We start from the raw sequence: 18,471 nt of genomic DNA on the forward strand, positions 1-18,471 counted from the left end.
TCCTTTCATCCTACCGTCTGCACCGAGCCTGCTCTGTATAGTGACCATCTTGCCGTTACTACCCATCTCAGGCTCTCCTTCTCTGCCCCGACATCGGCTCCTTATCGATCCCCTCGCCTTCGTCTCACACAAGATGCTGTTCCTTCCTTTACCCAATACCTTTCTACCTGGGCGGATTCCTATGTTGTCCCCCAGTCCCTTAACTCTTACAGCGCTGATTTTGTTGATGCCGTGTATGACTCTGTCAATCGCGCTACCCCTCCACGCCCTCTCCCTCACCCCAGAAGTGCCACCAACTACTGGTATCGTATCCCTGCCATGAGACATCTCCGGCAGGTAACCCGTGATCTCCACTCTACCATAAGGAGGTCTCGGTCTCCAGAGGACTGGGAAGACTTCAAAAATTGGTGCTCCTTTGCAACTCAGGAGCGCCGTCGGATTCGTGAGGCGGACTGGCTATCCTTCACGGGGTCTCTATCGTTCCAGTCGTCACCCTCTTAGCTATGGAATCGGATTAATGCTATACGGGGTACTCGACGGAGGCCCCTTCCCCACCCTGACCCCGCCTCCCTTGCCTGCTCTTTAATGGAGAACTGGGCACGAGCTTCCTCCCCTGAGGCACTTCCAGATCCAATGCAGGAGGCAGTGCAGGCTCGCATCGATGCGTCTGAGCCTGTTGTTCGTGCTGCTCTTACCTCCCCTGCCCCCACTGATCATCCCATCACACAGTTCGAGCTTGAGAGTGCTCGTCGCTCTAGAAAAGACACCTCTCCTGGGGATGATCAGATAACCTACACCGTCCTCAATGCCTGTACTAATATTCCTAACGGCCCCTTGCTTGCTCACTACAATATGTCTTATGAACATGGGGTTCTCCTGTCAAACTGGAAAAATGCCACTATTATCCCCATCCCTAAGCCGGGAGATCCTGGGAAATATCGACCCATTAGCCTTACCTCCTGTGTTTGCAAGATGATGGAGAGGATACTCCATCGTCGCCTTCTTCACACCATAGGCGGCTTCCACAACTCTCTCAATGGTTTCATTCAACATCGCATTGCTTCCTTTTATTGCAATCAGACTGCCCGCATCTCCATCTTCCTTGATATCAAGGGAACCTTTGATATGGCTCAGCCTGCCCTCATTTTAGCTGAACTTGCGCGGTTACGGGTTAAAGGGAGACTTCTACAATGGATCGCCTCTTACCTCACTGGACGTCAGGCCCGGGTTCGCGTTCAAGGCTCTATATCTCCTGTTCAAGAAATGAACCTCGGCACCCCTCAAGGTGGAGTCTGAGTCCCACCTTGTTTAACACTCTCATGCACTCCATCGCATCTCTCCCGTGGCCGACAAAAGTTGTCCACTCAGGATATGCCGACGATGCCCTCCTCCAAGCCCCTGACTACCTCAGCATGCAGGAAGCCCTTGATCTGGTCTCCAGAGAGTGTGATTCACTTGGTTTCCTTCTTTCAACTACGAAAACAAAAGCCATGTGGCACGGTCGTGTTGTACCTCCACCCCTTCTCTTATCAGGAACGCCCTTGGACTGGATTAATGAGACAAAATACCTGGGTGTGTATGTAACTCGCACAAGTTGTCAGATCCCTGAAGTCCGCTATCTTCGAGAAATATGCTTTCGGCGTCTCGCTCCCCTCTCTACAATGTGCAGGGTTCCCTTGGTGCCACCATCCCTGTACTTCTCACCATGTACAAGTCCTTTGTCCGTTCCTGTGTCAACTACGCCGCCCCTGCCCTCGTCAACATTAGTCGGACTGCTGTCACCCGTCTCGAAGTTATCCAGAGGAAAGCTGCTCATATCACCCTTGGGCTCCTCAGTGGACACGCTCTACTTCTCTATATACCGAACTTGGTCTTTCCCCCTTACAGGATCGTGTCCAGGAGTTTTACCTAAAAACTGCCGTTTCCATTCTACGGGATCCTCGGGGCAACTATGTCCAAACCAACTTGACTCCTGCTGTCCGAGACCGACCTCCATCTAGAAGACAGTGGCGAGGGTCACTCATCCTAGCCCTTCAGGAACACGACCTCCTGCCTGATATTGTTGTCACCCCTGTTGTTGGTTCGTCTCCTTCTCCCAGGCTGGATTTTCAACCTGAAGTGATTGCCCTCGGGGGACCGCTCCCGAAATCCCAGGTGAACCCTGTTATTCTCTGCAAATACCACCTCTACACTGATGGTTCTGTTGACCCCGCTACAGGTAGGGCCGGGGCTGGTGTCTACATCTCCCTTCCTGATGCCCCTGAGCTCAGGCTGAACTAATAGCCCTCCTTGCTGCCCTTCTTGCTGAGGAAGAAGCAGATGGTTTCTGCCCCTTGCTTGTCTGCTGCGATTCCAGGTCTGCTCTCGACGGGATCGCATTTGGATGAGGGGAAAATAAGGACCTCATCCTCCGAATACGAGGGTTAACATCCACACTTCAGGATGCAGGCCGTCCTGTGACATTCCTATGGATACCTAGTCATGTCGGTATCTTGGGAAATGAGGCAGCAGATGACCTTGCCAAGACTGGCTGCAACAAGGCCACACCTGACTACTTTGTTCCTCGAACACTCTTACAGATTAGGACCCAAATCCGCCGCAAACAGAGAGAAGCTCGGGAAGCAGCCATCCCCCTGGTACGATGTCCTCCGTAAACTTTCTGACCTCTCGTACGTCTACGGGAAAGGATCGCGGAAGGGGGACGTGTATGCTGCCCGTACCATCATTGGGTATGACTTTGCTTGGGAGATTGGTATCCCCGCATCCCCTGAGCAACGCTCTTGTGCATTATGCAGAAGACCCGACAGCAGCACCCTTACTCACTACCTCCTAAGATGTCCCCACACACAACGCTTCCGTGACGCCTGCTGGGCCACCACTCCACGACCCCCTGACGGAGACACGATGATCCTCCCAATACTGGCCAGATATTTTGTAAATAATATTGATTATGTGTTAAAGGAATATCCTTCCTTCCTTAGGCTTTAGTAAGCCCCTTTATAATATTTATACTGTATATACTTTTCACACTTGCCAGATGATTCTGGTGTCATTGTACAGGGGTACCTAGTGACAGCACTAGGATCCCGCTTCCTCTATCAAGGAATAAACAATTGAAATTGAAATTGAATTGACTACCGTGATTGGCAGTCAAAAGAGGTATTACTTAATGTGGATTTTCTTTAAGAGGATTTAATTTACATAATTCCTTTAAATCTGAACAAATATAGCAAATCAACGAGAATGTTATTGTTACAATGTTATGACTGCGCTTCAACTAAGGTCTTTAAGGGCATAACTTAGTTCATAAATGTTCTGTTTTATATTATGGCCCTCATTGTGCAACCGTTTAGTCATAATTAATAGTAATCTAATATAATGAAAATAAACCTGGATCTTGATTATAGAAATGCTTTTATTCTTATGTAATATAAGTTATTTCAATGGTGATAACCACCGGTCTCTCATGTCTACCTACCACTATTACGCCTGTATGAAACTGGTAACTTCAGGTCCGCAGGAGTAGCAGTCCAATAAATCTTAAAAAAAAAAGAAAAAAAAAAACATTAAATAATTATTATAGCGCTTGAAATACTATCTACTGTTATATCAAAACATGAACGAGAAGAAAAGTCAAAAGCTAGCGAGCTACAACTTAAATTATTAGTATAAAAGATCAATAAAGAATTTTAAAATACAGCATGTCTAGTTGAGCCCGGATACTTTTACTCTCCTAATTTCCTTCAAACTTTCCCCTCATTTACGTCCACCTAACCCCCCCCCCCCGCCCCAATACTTCCAAAGTACTTCCAACAAAAACCCAGCAACAAATATTAGCCCTTCATCCTTATCTACAGGCTTCAAGTCAAGTTTGATAACGTAAAAAAAAACAAAAAACATAGGAAAAAAATGCTTCTGTAACAGTGCCATGTAAATTGTCATGTTTTAGAGAAAATCTATGAGAATCTAGTTTAGACAATATTCCTGCCAAAAAGCCATTATAGAGGCATATTACACCAAAAAGAGCCTGCCTATGTGCCTACATCTTAGCCAATCACCGTGACCTCTAAGTGTGACGCGAAAGGCGCAGCTGAGCTGTTTTTTTTTGTTTTTTTTATTGGACACCCCCTTACATCCTTGTTTAAGGTGAAGCGCAGAAGCGTTTACAGCGCCCAACAGGGAAGCATGCTAAGTTCATGGTTGATGATGATGATGGGATGGAGAGAAGAGAGCCATTGGCTCAAGAAGGTGGAAGACGGTGTAGGAGGAATATGTCTCATGAGTTAAGGGCGTAGAAGCCTGAAGAGTCAGTGAAGTTCAAGGGCGTAGAAGCCTGAAGAGTCAGTGGTTTATGTCAAAGCAAGTTATTGGAAGCTCAAACAACTTTCCCTGAATACGAATTCGCAACTTTCGATTTATAGCAGGTACCTACTTTGCTGCCAGGTGAACAAGGACCAAGGGAAGCTGGCAAGTGTGTCGGAACAAATTTCCACCGACCCGGGAATCGAACCCGTGACAACTGGCTTGCGAGGCAAGAGCGGTACAGCTCTACCCACAGGCGCCCCAGCTGAGCTGATTTGCTGAAAATTAGCGTCTCCTACCCAACTACAATTGGGTTGTACAGTAATAAGGTTGAACAAGAGGACAGAACATGATTATGTCTCGTTGGCAATTATGTTTATTGCAATGGTAATTACTTATCTATTTTCATGATAATTTCCGATAAAACGGTTTTGATGGTACAATAAAAGCAGGTACTGTAAATATAGTAGGTGTTACAAGAAATATTAATACTTAGACAATAGATTTTTTTTAAGAGATGATTTAAAGGAAGGGAGCGTAGGCTTTGCTCGGATGTGTGGGGGTAAGTTGTTCCACACCTTCACACCGTGATATTTTATGGAGGAGTAGCTCTGGGTGCCTTAAGTTGTATCTCTGATTATACCGGAACTGGAAATAATTATTGTCAAGCAAGTGATTGATAGATTCAGATTTGCCCCCGAGGGGGATAGTTTATTGGGCACCCCCTTACATCCTGTGCAAGGTGAAGCGCAGAAGCATTTACAGCGCCCATCTGGGAAGTATGCAAAGTTCATACTTGCCTTTATGACTCGTGCATTAAGGGGGTAAAAGCCTGAAGGGTCATAGGTTTTGTCAAGTTACATAAAGTGAGAGAATGATGAGTGCGTGGGGGGAAAGTTCCCGGTACATTTCATCTGTTTATGGCAAAGCGTGGCAGGTCCCTAATAATGTCAAGTGCCAGGCCTGTCACTAGTAGGAGGGATATCTGGTCAGGGAGGGAAGAGGTGTTGGTAACAGCTTGGGACCTGTAGGAGGTGGTCATAGGGCACGTGAGGATGTAGTGAGAGAGGGTGTGAGAGTCGGGTTGGCCACAAAGTTTACAAACAGTGCGGCCAGGCTCAGGGTTGCCAATGTACTCCCATAGGTACCTGTACCCTAGGTGCAGTCTCATGTACATAATCTGTTGAGATCGAGTCAGGGATTGATACTCTTTGTAGTGGCGGTTGTCGTCACCGGTTACAGCGTCATAGTGGCATAGTGTGACGCTACCCCGTTGCTTCAGGTGTGTCCAATTTTCATCGAATGCCTCTCGTTGTGTGGCGTGTATGCGAGATTTGAGATGACTCAAGGAGAGGGCGAGAGCGGCTTCAATATCTTCTTCTTGTGTAGCTTCTTTGGCAAGCCGACCTACAGTGTCACAGGCAGTTATTCCTATAAGTGACGGGATCTAAATAAACTTGACACGGATGTCATCAGTTTGTTCTAGCCCGGCGACGGCGGCTAGGGTGTGTTGGGCGGCAGGGGAGGAGGGGGAGGCTAATTTGAGCCTCGCTAGCGCCGAAGTGCTGTCACTGATTATAAGGAGGTTCCAGCGTTCAGTGCGAGCATACAGTAGGTCGCCACCTCATGAATGCCCGCGAGGATGGCTATGCTTTCAGCATCAGTGGAGGAGGCCCAGTCGTGGACCCTGATTTTCCTGCAGGCCTGGCGCTCAGGAATCCACACAGCTGCCCCAGCGCTGCCCAGCGTGGTAACAGACCCATCACAGTAGACGAGGATAGGAGGGTGGGAGGTCTTAAGAGAGGAGGCGACATCATTAATCTGCTCAAGGCAGTTAAGTTTGAGCATATACCGCAGTTGGGTGGATTTACGACCAGGGAAGGTGTGGACGACAACATCAACACTCGGGGAAGTCCACGGCGGTAGAGGCGAATGAAAAGTGATTGATAGATTTGTAAACAAAGGGGCACAGCAGTAGGTGTTAACATCTTCGAATTTAAAAATTTTCAATATAGCTAATTTTTTATTTGTGTGATCTGTTTTTTTTTCAAGTAGGTCATTGTCCGTACAACTCTCTTTTGTGCAGTAACCAGAGATTATGTTTTTGAAGAGCTAGAGGCCCCTCCCCCATACTGTGTGACAGTGTATCAGGTGTTGGTAAACAAGATCATGATAGATTTCTTTCATTGCTGTGACAGTGAGTGACTGTCGAGTGTGATACAGACTATTAAAAAAAACCCAACTTCTTTCAATATTATGAGTTACTAGGCATCAATTAGAGAGTTTGAAAATCTTTCATTCACACGTAATTGTCAAAATATAAATCATATAAAAGTAGCGTAGAAAAAAAATTCTTTGCTGACCTTAAGCATAAATCAAGTACTATTTATTAACAGAGACCTTGTTAAGCTGTAAAAATACGCCGTTGTACCTTATATTTCTTATGTAATCCCTTATGAATTGTGTAAGGGGGATAGCGCGAACGCAGTCCCCCGCTAACAAAAATTGCGCACTCGAGTTAACCACATTTGGGTTAATCGCAAGGGTCAGCATCACCGGAGTGCAATGGTGAGCCTCGCCCTGGGAAAACCGCCTTCGTGATCACGGTATCTCCTGTGCCAGGTAAGTATGCCCTGAATTGTTCATCCTAAACCCTAACCTAACTTGACTGACTATCATTGTGCTGAACCATCTCTCTTATGTTATTTATTTAAATTTATAAACCAATTATATGATAACTTTTTATATAATTCGTAATATGCTAAAATAAAAATTGTCACATTAAAAGTGAGAGGCATATGATGGAAATAAACAAGTTTGGCTTTATAAACTATTCATTTCCATCAAAACACAAACATACGGGGTTAGAAAATGTTAACTATTGATAATTTTTTCGCGTTTTTCTTGTGTCTAATTCAATATGATTTCCCATTAGATCCAAAATAAAGTAATTAATAGTATCTCAACCATCAACTTTAGATTGATTTGCCAGGATAAGTTTGTATAGAGGTAAGCCAAGTTTTCTTCTGTAGCAAATTGATCCTGAAGTTTCTTCCTCTCACAATTAAGTCGTTTGGGATATTGCTTATGTACTTTATCTATTAATTATGAGGAACTTGCTATCCAGTGAGGGCTATCCCTCCTAATATAAAACTGAACATTGTGGAAATACTTTATTTGGCATAGTAATGAGATCAATATAGCCCAGAATCATTTTATTGGAAAATTGACTAATAACCAAACTAGAAATTGATACAATTCCAAATTTTCTACAATTATATGCAATAAATATTTATACTTGTGTAAGCATTTTACAAATACTTCAGGAACTACTTCTCTGGGCGGAGCTTCATTTTTTCATGAAGGTTGGCATACACGGTTCATAAAGTAATTGTCTCAATCATTTAGGCACTATCATTTTTAGTGCAATTTATACTTTTCATAATGCAACGGAAATTAGTTTTCCAGCTTCTATGTAAAAAATAAAATAACAAAAACAGCGGGTGTATTGTTGGTATCATAGTTAAAAAACATTGGCAACCGGCGTATCTCTTCATGGGGAAAGTACAGTGTAGGGTATGCGTCCTTCAGTCTGTCCCTCAAACATGCCAGTTTCTTCCTTCACTAACACTGGTCAATAATGTTCATAAAGAAAAAAGAAAGAAAGAATGAAAGAAAGAAATAACGAACAAAAGTGATTTTTTTTTAAGATTAAGGAAAACTAAAAATTGTAAATGGTAATATAACAATGAAGTGTAAAGAATAGTATAATAATTGGTAATATAATTACGGTTTTTGTTATTATAGATTACTAGTGTTGATGCATAAGGAGTTTGACTGTTTATCTGCAAACAGAACTCGAGATAAATTCTTGTTGCACCAATTTAAAACTAAAGTAAGGTTATTGTGTAATGTGCATTGCTTTGATTGCAACACAACAATCGTCATCGCTTCTCGGCCTTTTGGCTAAGATCAAAGTGTAGTATCTGTTCTTATCAGCTTAATGGAGAGTACATAATCAGTGTTCTTTTTTACATAGAAGGAAGAGCACAGATTTGGACTTTCTGGGGGTGAAAGTAACAGAGTTACTCCTTTGTTGTTTTAGGTGGCGAGCAGGGAACCCAGTATTTCACCATTGCTGTGGTTATTACTAATACCATGCAGTGAGAGGAAACATACCGGGGGGGCCTGCAAAGCCCCAAACCTGGTCCCACGGGACCCCACGTGGGTGCTTCTCACACGTGGCTATTCCCTCCTCTCTGTACTTCCTTACTTCGTACTGGCTGAGGGACCTGCACTCATAGAAGTGTATTCGTCCCAAAGTCCCTCCCCGGTAAACCATCACCTTGCGATCGAGTGGGTTTGTGATGGCGAAAGGGAGGTCGGTACACAACTCTCGGCCGATCCTCCAGGAATACCGTGATAGTGCGGGTACACCCTGGTAAGGGGGTTGTCATGTGTGTGTGGGTGTTCGTGTGGGTAAAGCAAGATGGACGACGAAGAGCCAAGGGGAAGAAACGAAGGAGATCGCCAGCCGGAAAGAAGAAACCGAATGCTGACCATATGGTTCCCTGCACCACCATCCTTCAAATGCACAGAGAGGACGCAGGGATGCCCATGGGAATGTGCGTCATCGGGGTGGTCTGGCTGCAAGCAATCACTAGTCCGACATCTAAAGGAAGCCCACAACAAGAAAATCAACGAATATATGAACATGTGTGCAGGGTGCTATCTGGTACTGACTATCCGGCCAAGCAATCACACGTGCATCCTCAACAGGCAGATGAGGGAGGAGCAAAGGGTTCCCCATTTTCGTTTCCAGTGCGACGTGCAATACTGCCACTACTCTGCCCCAACAAAGAGAGGATTGAATAACCACAAGGTAGCAACACATGTACGGCAGTGGAGGAGGAGAGACAACCAACGTCAGGCGGAGCAACGACAGGGGAACCAACAGGCTGAAGGCAATCCAGCAAGCGCCCAGCCCTCACAGGAAGTTGGGGAAAATAGGGATAACGAGCAGAGGGAGCAGCCACAGAATTACGAGCAACAGCAGCAAAGAGAAACACAAGGGCAACGAGAAAGGCACAGATGGACACCTCCACCCAGGGATGGAGAAGTGGAAGGACCAGAGACACCACGCCCCGTCTCTGGGAGAAGTACACCAGTGTCACCACTGAGCCCAGACGATCAAGAAACGCGACTGAGGTCGATAACGCCGAGCCAGCTGCTCCAAAATGAACCCTCACCAAGAGAGGAATCACAGCACCCAGGGGACCTGACACCCCTCTTGCACATGCCAAGAATGCCACTGTCACCTCTAAGCCCCGATGAAGAACATGGTGGAGACAGTACCCAAACAGGGGAACAGATAATGCAAAGTCAAGAAACAAATGAAGGAAGCCAAAGTAATCTCAGTGAATCCCTTACACCACTATCGCAAAGTGAAGCAACTCAAACACTAAGTGGTGAAGGCAACATACAGGAGCAGATTGGCATAACTCCTGAACCAAATGAAGAGCGAGATGAAGCTGAGGAGACATGGATACTGGAGCCGTTTCTGGGCACAGTGTATGAGATCCAGCGGAACCCGGACTGGGCAAGATTTGAAGAAGTACTGATTGAGATCGAGGTAGCAATACAAGCGGCAAACAGGATAAACATCTCTCAAGGACAGAACACGACCAGGAAAATCACCGATGCCAATGATTGCAAACAGATCCAGAGGCTGTACAAATACAACCGTCGCCGAGCAATACGGCTAATTGCCGAAGGGAACGGCGCAAGATGTGAAATAAGCAAGGAGAGAATAGAGGAACACTTCCAACACATGATGGTTGAAAAGGATTGTGACCTAAATACCGTGGAGCACATTCCCGAACCGCCACACGACAGACCAGAGATGGAAATGCAGCCCTTCACAGAGAAGGAAGTATTTACAAAACTAGCAGCAGCAGAGAATTCGTCACCAGGTGAAGACAGAATATCATATGAGAACTGGAGAAAGGCTGACCCAAGCTGCCGAGTTATGGCAGCCATATTCAACGTGTGTCTCAGAGCCAAGAGAATACCAGTCTCCTGGAAACGATACAGAACAATACTTGTCCCCAAAAAAGGTGGTAACCCAGAAGTCGTTTCAAATTGGAGGCCTATAACACTGAGCCGCACAATATACAAGGTGTACACGGGATGCCTCACAGCACGACTCAGAAGGTGGCTCGTTGACAACGAGGTACTGTGCGCCGCACAGAAAGGATTCATGCCAAGTGATGGGGTGATAGAACACAACTACATACTTCAACATCACATGGACGATGCACGACGGAACAATGGCGATACCTGCATAGCAGCACTCGACTTGACCAATGCATTTGGCTCAGTGTCACTGGACCTCATTAAAAGAGCGCTCAACCGTATAGGGGTGGGACGGGATTTTGAAACAGTAGCAGGAGACATCATCAGTGGCAAGACGACAAGAATACTAACAAAGGAAGGAGAAACAGAAGAGATACCAGTGCAATGCGGTGTGCAACAGGGGTGCCCAATAAGTGGTCTCCTGTTCAATATAGCGGTCGAACCACTGTTGCGGAAAATCGCGGCCGAAGGAATGATACTGGACCAACAGCACAAGCACCCATGCTTAGCATATGCAGACGATATAACCATCATTACAAAACAGCAAGATAATCTACAGCAACTCCTCTACATAGCAACAGAACAATGCAGTATGATGGGACTGGACCTAAATCCTAGCAAAAGCTCATCATTGCACCTGTCTGGACGAAGACCTCGAGGAATGCGCCAGACACAGTTCTACGTGGGAGAAACGCCCATCCAATGGAAGAGCGATGGCGAAGCAACGCTCTTCTTGGGACGACCAGTTGGGTTCCATCTTCTGCCAAACATCCAAACAGTAGAGGAACTAATGCAACTCGGGACCAAAATACTGACAAGCAAGCTAGCACCGTGGCAGAGAATAGATGCAGTCAAGACATTCATGTTCCCGGCAGGAGTGCATGCAATGAGGACTTGGCAACTGAGGAAAACTGACTGGGCACACCTGGACAACGAAATGAAGACAATGCTTAAACACACGCTACATCTACCGTCAAGAGCGTCGAATGAGTACTTGTACGGAAGCAGTAAAGCTGGAGCGTGTGGTGTCCCACTCGCGGCAGAAGACTCTGACATTTTCCTGGTGGATACCGCATATAAATTACTCACGTCACCGGATCCTGACGTCAGGGAAATAGCCAGAGAAGAATGCCGGCGAGTGGCAACAATGACAACACGACAGGAGCCAAGCATGACCGACGCATGCATGTACTTAACACAGGGAGAGATGCAAACGCGAGGAGGAGACCACCAAACCATCTGGTCTAGAGCCAGGTGTGCCTCAGGCCGAATGGGGGTTTCCTGGATAGCAGAGGGAGGAGACAACATCAAGATAAAATGCACGGACTCCATCATTGAAGAAAAAGATAGAAGGAAGGTAGCCAAAACCATCCGGAGCCAGCGACGACAGATGAGAGATGAAGTTCTGCAGAATAAGCCTGACCAAGGGAAAGTGATGAAGCTCGTAGCACAAGAGAGAGCATCATCAGCTTTTGTTCGAAATGGAGCGTATACAACCTTCGCAGACTGGCGTTTCATACACCGAGCAAGACTGAACCTACTCCCCGTCAATGGAGCGAAGCGAGGCCAGAATAGGGATCGGAGATGTCGTCGGTGCAATAGAGAAGAAACGCTCCCACATGTAGTAAACCACTGCATGATACACTCTCGAGCCATGCAAAAGCGACATAATGCCCTGGTGGATAGAGTACGAAAAGCCGCAGAAGGTCGACATTGGAAGGTCATGTCGGCAAATGAACGAGTACCAGGAGCAGCAGACAATGGACGTCCAGACCTGGTGATTGAAAAGAACCGAGAAGTGATCCTGATCGACGTCACCTGCCCATTCGAGAATGGACAAGAGGCATTTAAAGAAGCAAGACTGAGGAAAGAAGAAAAGTATGCAGAACTGGCAGCAGAGATGAGAAGACAATACCAGCAGGTGAAGGTGGCTGCATTCATAGTGGGACCCCTGGGAGCATACGACCCGGAGAACGAGAAGCTGATGAAGAGACTGGCATCAAAGGGATACCTGCGCCTCTTCAGGAAACTGTGTGTAAGTGATGCCATTCGCTGGTCGAGAATGATTTATATAGAACATACCTCAGGGGCTAGACAGTATGTAGGGTGAAATAAACCCAAAGTCAAGATAGAAGAAAGAATAGGTTCTAGTTAGTGGAATAGGAACACTATGTATAAAATGTAATAGATAGTCAGCCAATTGTCACAAATTACTGGAATACCCAAACTATTGTAAATAAAAAACAATGTATCATTCTTTTAAATAAAATCTGTTCTTATCAGCTTAATATCTGATACGATCCCCATGTGGGATCTTCGATATTAAACTGATTTTTGGATCATGGCGAAGTGCTAGGGGCTTGCTCCACCTTTGCCGCGGATCGGCCCGGTATTGCAGTATCTCCGGGATCGGTCCACTCCCCATGGGGAGAAATTAAAGCAAATATATTACATTTTATTTAAAGATGGCCATGGGCATATAATGTCTTATAATCGCTGTATATATGTCACGGTCAGACACAGGTGCGACTTCTTTCTGGGTTGCAAAAAAGCAGGATGTAATTGTCCGTTTATTCGGTCCTTGGTAGGTTACAATATGCGGAGTTACACATGCATGAGTATGATGTGACAAACATGGATAAGAGGTGTGTTAGGACCTGGCAAGGATAACGTTGGATATAACATTAGGATAAGTTCAGGCTCATTTCACAACATGAGTACAGTTAATATTTTGAAGTTCTCTATTGTGTCATGAGGACATAACACTCCTTTTTTCTGTCTCAATCAAAGTTTTTAATCTCAAAAAAATGTCTCGATATTATACTGGAAAAAATTTAGATTAACACGTTTTCCTAACAGACTATTAAAAACTTCTTTCAGTATTATGAGTTACTAGGCATCAATTGGAGAGTTTGAAAATCTTTTCATTCACACAAAATTGTCAAAATACAAATCATGTAAAAGTAGCGTAGAAAAAATTCTTCGCTGACGCTTAAGCATAAATCAAGTACTATTTATTAACAGAGACCTTGTTAAGCGGTGCAAATACGCCGCTGCACCTTACTTTATATTTCGTTTAGAGTCCCTTATGATATGTATAAGGGGGATAGCGCGAACGCAGTCCCCCGCTAACAAAAATTGCACACCCGAGTTAACCACATTTGGGTTAATCGCAAGGGTCAGCATCACCGGAGTGCAATGGTGAGCCTCGCCCTGGGAAAACCGCCTTCGTGATCACGGTATCTCCTGTGCCAGGTAAGTATGCACGAACATCATCATCCTGAACCCTAACCTTACTTGACTGACCATCAATGCGCTGAACCTTCTTTTTTATGTTATTTACCTCATTTTACAAACAAATAAAATGATTACTCTTTCTATAATTCGTAGTATGCTAAAATAAAAATTTCCAAATTAAAAATAAGAGCATGTGATAGAAATAAACAAGTTTGGCTTTATAAACTTTATTCATTTACAAACATACTGGGCTAGAAAATGTTAACTATTGATATTTATTTTCGCGTTTTTCTTGTGTCTAAATCAAGATGATTTCAAATTAGATCCAAAATAAAGTAATTAATAGTATCTCATAGAACAAGGAACGCGCATGCGTGCGTAGTGTCAACAAAGGCTGTAAGAGACTGCTCCTTAAAATTCGTATTTCTGACGAATTCAGAGCGTCTACCAATCCCAGCCTGTGCAGACAACTATAGTAAGACCCAGATATCAGCACAGTGGCATATATTTTTTTTGTTACTTTTGGACTTTGTCATTTTTTGGGGATAAAACATCTGGTCCTACCACCCGATCCCTCTGAGCAAAGTTTTTCAAGTTTGTGCATGCGCAGTGTGATAGTGTGACGTCATTACCACTCCACCTGACTGCAGTGTTGCCAACGTGCCCTATGCCCGCCGTTAAACGCTCCCGTTCGTTGGAAACGGCGGCAGTAGGTGACAGTGATGCTGACGACTTTCTTCTTGAAGACACGTCAAAGAAGAAGCAGAAACCTCAGTCAGGGTCTCCAGCAGGGGCCACGGCTCCCCCTTGCACCCCTTCTGGGGCTGTAGAGGGTGGACTCCTGTCTTCGGGGTCCCCAAGTGAGCCTACATGTGGCTCAATGACCGACCCTCCGCCGACGATGGACATAGGGGATTCCCTTTGTCTCCCTGCCCCGTCGCGCCTTCGTCGTCTCGCCTTCCCTCGGGACTTGCCTCTGAGCACACGGACGACCTGGTTCTTCCGTCACTGCTCTCCACTTCAGGACTCAACACTTCGCCTCCGCCGAGGTCCCACAGCCGTGATAGTCACCACACAATGGACGAGACGGTGCGCCTGCTCACTCAGGTGGGCTTTCCTGCTCCCCAGGGGGAGGTGATGCTGAAGTTCACCATCATCACCCCAGAAACTCGTCGTACCAAGGTAATGGTTCGCCACGTACCCTGGGAGATCCCTATCGACGATCTTCGCCCTCTTCTCCCACAACTACTGGACATGGAACGCCGCATCAACCCGGTCTCCAAACGTCCATCCAACGAACTCATCGGCTGGTGGGTGGGCCCCCTCCCCCCGAAGGTGAATGTAGGACCAATTCACAACTGTCCTCTCGACTGATTTATCGGAACCCCGAAAATCTGTGGTCGTTGCCAATCGTGGAAACACCGCACCTGGGAGTGCACGAGGATGGTCGTCTGCGGTTTTTGTGCAGGTCCTCACGAAACAGTGGAATGCAAATCGAAAATTCAGAACAAAATCTCAGTTATTCCACGGTGTGTCAATTGCCATGGCAGTCACCACGCCTGGAATGCCAATTGCCCACAGCGTCCTGGCACTCGCCCGGGGAAAACTTACCTTGTACCACCGCCCTCGTCTCTGACGAAGCCCCAGTCAACCAAACCTCACTCCTATCCACCACCGCCTCTTCCATCCACCAAGGATTTCCCATTGATCTCCTCTCCTCTACCACCCCCCCCCCTATCACCCCCACCACCCATCCTTTCTCCCCTCCCTCCCTCTCCCTACCGTTCTTGGAACAAGGTCGTTGCCGGCCCTGCCACACAGTCACCACCATCTCCTGCCCACCCGGACCCCCACTGTCTCTCACCAGCACCACCACCTCTTACTCAACTGAACCCTCACCGTCCCTCTCCGTCGCTACCACCGCCACATGCCCAGTCGGGCCCTCGGCAATCCTCGCCGCCACCTCCAGCTTATGCACAGGTACACCAAGTTGGTTCTATGGAAACAATCACTCTCCGTCTGGATCGCCACTCCAAGCAAATCAACCTTCTCTCAGCCCAACTCGACTTGTTTGTGAAAACAATTGCGACATTGCAGAAGCAACAACAACTCATTCTGGACACCCTGACCCAACAGGGGCGCGCTTTGCAAGCCCTGATGACCCGCCTCCTTCCATCTCCCGAGATGGAGGATCCATCCCTCGCTCTCCCACTCCTCCCTCTCCATTTCTCTCAACAGAATTTGGTACCTCCTCTGGAGCCCTGTCTAGCCCCTCCGACTCATCTCACACCGGAGGCCGTTCCCTCCTCTTCTTACAATGGAACATCCAGGGCCTTAGACCTCGCCGGACAGACCTCGCCCAGTTTGTGCTCTCCCATCAAGTAGATGTTGCTCTACTTCAGGAAACCATCACAGACGATGTTACTCCACTCCGCCTCTCTGGCTATTCTGTTTACACCCTGCCTCGGTACCGTGGGCAGGCTCGTGGCCTCCTCACCCTTGTGCGTAACACCATTCCATCTGTTCGTCTCCCTTCACCTGACTCACATGGACCCCCGTCTGAATTACTTTCTGTCTCCCTTACTCCTGGTGACCGGACCCTTCGTGTAGTCAATGTTCATTTCAAGAGTGATTCTCTGGATCCCCAGGTTCTTCACGACCTCCATGATGGGGTTCCCACTATTGTTCTTGGCGACTTTAATGCCCGCCATCCCACTCTTACTCCGGATCATCCCACTCCATGTACCCTTAATGGATCACATCTCTCACAGTTTCTTAATGGGGATGATGATGTTCGCTTTCTTTGTCCTGACGATCCTACTCGCCTCCCCCATAGTTTCCTTGATGTTGGCTTACTATTGAACGGTCATACCTCCTTTCATCCTACCGTCTGCACCGAGCCTGCTCTGTATAGTGACCATCTTGCCGTTACTACCTATCTCAGGCTCTCCTTCTCTGCCCAGACAGCAGCTCCTTATCGATCCCCTCGCCTTCGTCTCACACAAGATGCTGTTCCTTCCTTTACCCAATACCTTTCTTCCTGGGCGGATTCCTATGTTGTCCCCCAGTCACTTGACTCTTACAGCGCTGATTTTGTTGATGCCGTGTATGACTCTGTCAATCGCGCTGCCCCTCCACGCCCTCCCCGTCACCCCAGAAGTGCCACCAACTACTGGTAACGTATCCCTGCCATGAGACATCTTCGGCAGGTAACCCGTGATCTCCACTCTGCCATACGGAGGTCTTGCTCTCCAGAGGATTGGAAAGACTTCAAAAACTGGTGCTCTTTTGCAACTCAGGAGCGTCGTCGGATTCGTGAGGCGGACTGGCTATCCTTCACGGGGTCTCTATCGTTCCAGTCGTCACCCTCTTATGTATGGAATCGGATTAATGCTATACGGGGTACTCAACAGAGGCCTCCTCCCCACCCTGGCCCTGCTCTTTAATGGAGGACTGGGCACGAGATTCCTCCCCTGAGGCACTTCCAGATCCAATGCAGGAGGCAGTGCAGGCCCGCATCGATGCGTCAGAGCCTGTTGTTCGTGCTGCTCTTACCTCCCCTGCCCCCACTGATCATCCCATCACACAGTTCGAGCTTGACAGTGCTCGTCGCTCTAGAAAAGACACCTCTCCTGGGGATGATCAGATAACCTACTCCGTCCTCAACGCCTGTACTAATATTCCTAATGGCCCCTTGCTCGCTCTCTACAATATGTCTTATGAACATGGGGTTCTCCAGTCTAACTGGAAAAATGCCACATCGCAGCACAGCACACTCCATTGCTTCCTTTTATTGCAATCAGACTGCCCGCATCTTCGTCTTCCTTGATATCAAGGGAGCCTTTGATACGGCTCACCCTGCCTCATTTTAGCTGAACTTGCGCGGTTAGGGGTTAAAGGGATCGCCTCTTACCTCACTGGACGTCAGGCCCGGGTTCGCGTTGAAGGCTCTATATCTCCTGTTCAAGAAATGAACCAATGAACCTCCGCACCCCTCAAGGTGGAGGCCTGAGTCCCACCTTGTTTAACACTCTCATGCACTCCATTGCATCTCTCCCGTGGCCGACAGAAGTTGTTCACTCAGGATATGCCGACGATGTCCTCCTCCAAGCCCCTGACTACCTCAGCATGCAGGAAGCCCTTGATCTGGTCTCCAGATTCACTTGGTTTCCTTCTTTCAACTGCGAAAACAAAAGCCATGTGGCACGGTCGTGTTGTACCTACACCCCTTCTCTTATCAGGAACGTCCTTGGACTGGGTTAATGAGACAAAATACCTGGGTGTGTAAGTAACTCACACACTTTGTCAGATCCCTGAAGTCCGCTATCTTCGAGACATATGCTTTCGGCGTCTCGCTCCCCTCTCTACCATCTGCAGGGGTTCCCTTGGTGCCACCATCCCTGTACTTCTCACCAAGCACAAGTCCTTTGTCCGTTCCTGTGTCGACTCGCCGCCCCTGCCCTCGTCAACATCAGTCAGACTGCTGTCAACCGTCTCGAAGTTATCCAGAGGAAAGCTGCTCGTATCATCCTTGGGGCTCCTCAGTGGACACGCACTACTTCTCTATATACTGAACTTGGTCTTTCCCCCTTACAGGATCGTGTCCAGGAGTTTTACCTAAAAACTTCCGTTTCCATTCTCCAGGATCCTCGGGGCAACTATGTCCAAGCCAACTTGACTACTGCTGTCCGAGGCCGACCTCCATCTAGAAGACAGTGGCGAGGGTCACTCATCCGAGCCCTTCAGGAACATGACCTCCTGCCTGATATTGTTGTCACCCCTGCTGTTGGTTCGTCT

At 47.1% G+C, this 18,471-nt stretch overlaps 2 non-coding genes and 2 pseudogenes across 2 annotated transcripts; 2 read left to right on the forward strand and 2 right to left on the reverse strand.

The window, feature by feature from the left end:
- Window positions 1-6,769: 6,769 nt before the first annotated feature.
- LOC121859813 lies at window positions 6,770-6,932 on the reverse strand. The gene has a single exon (XR_006087730.1). It is a non-coding gene; the product is annotated as a U1 spliceosomal RNA (small nuclear RNA).
- A 1,316-nt stretch (window positions 6,933-8,248) lies between these two features.
- Window positions 8,249-8,368, forward strand: LOC121859817 (annotated as a pseudogene).
- A 4,319-nt stretch (window positions 8,369-12,687) lies between these two features.
- Window positions 12,688-12,860, forward strand: LOC121859815 (annotated as a pseudogene).
- Window positions 12,861-13,537: 677 nt separating this feature from the next.
- LOC121859814 lies at window positions 13,538-13,700 on the reverse strand. The gene has a single exon (XR_006087731.1). It is a non-coding gene; the product is annotated as a U1 spliceosomal RNA (small nuclear RNA).
- Window positions 13,701-18,471: the final 4,771 nt, after the last annotated feature.

Source organism: Homarus americanus, unplaced genomic scaffold (genome assembly GCF_018991925.1).
Source record: "Homarus americanus isolate GMGI-L3 unplaced genomic scaffold, GMGI_Hamer_2.0 scaffold48254, whole genome shotgun sequence".
Classification (NCBI taxonomy): Eukaryota; Metazoa; Arthropoda; class Malacostraca; order Decapoda; family Nephropidae; genus Homarus; species Homarus americanus.